We start from the raw sequence: 943 nt of genomic DNA on the forward strand, positions 1-943 counted from the left end.
CCCAAGGCCAAAGAGTGCTCTATTTGAGGTCCTAAATTTACAGCCCAACTTGAATCTCAGACTAGAAATGAAGAATTGGTGAGCAGCTCCTTCCCCTGCGAAGTGGGCAGAGGATCTCCAAACCAGGGTGAGCCAAGAGTCAACTATATAATGGATCTCTACCCAATGCCCTTTTCAGGAATTTCACACACAGAGCAAAAGCAGCCAACTAGAGCTGCTCCAAACTGGGAATAAGGATCCAAAATAAAAGTGCATATGTGGGCTGCTTAGCAGGGTAGCAGCTAGGGGGCCAGAGCAGTCCTGCTGGAGTTGGCGAGGGCAGTGTGGTGTTAAAGAGAGTGGAGTTCCAAGTCTCTCGCTGTCTACTAGCCATTAGTGAAACCACCAGGGAGGCCTCCTTGAGGGGTGAGCTGTGGTCTTGGCAATGGAAGGATGAATGCGTGAGTTGCAGGCAAGTGGGTGGGAAGGGGGTTCTAAGACCACAGGAAGTTATTTTAGGGACTACAAAAATGTAGGGGACTAAAGACCGGACTTGTCCTTGGGCCTAAGGGGAGTCAAAGTTATGTCTTAGCCTTTCAGGGGCTCGCTGTACCCCCGGGGAGGCGGGGCCTTGAGCAGGGCTGGGCTGAGGCGCGCCCCCAGGTGCAGTCTCTGGCTTGAGCGAGGGGTGGGGTGAAGCTAGGAAAGCTGGGTTGAGCTAAGGAGGTTAGAGGGGACGCGAGTGGGTCCTTAAGTGGTAGAATTTTGGAGAGGAGTGTTGGGGCTAAAGAACGTTGTGAGGACGGCATTGGGGGATCCTGGGAAAGGGGAGGGAGCGTCTGGGACTTGCACGAGGCCGGGCGGAGCCTCCGAAACGCTCGGGGTCTGCCCGGGGGAGCCAGGGAAGACGGGAGGGCGGCGGGGCCCGGGGAGGCGGCGCGGGGGGGCGGTCCAGGGCCGATCG

This window comes from Marmota marmota, unplaced genomic scaffold (genome assembly GCF_001458135.2).
Source record: "Marmota marmota marmota unplaced genomic scaffold, marMar, whole genome shotgun sequence".
NCBI classification, from domain to species: Eukaryota; Metazoa; Chordata; class Mammalia; order Rodentia; family Sciuridae; genus Marmota; species Marmota marmota.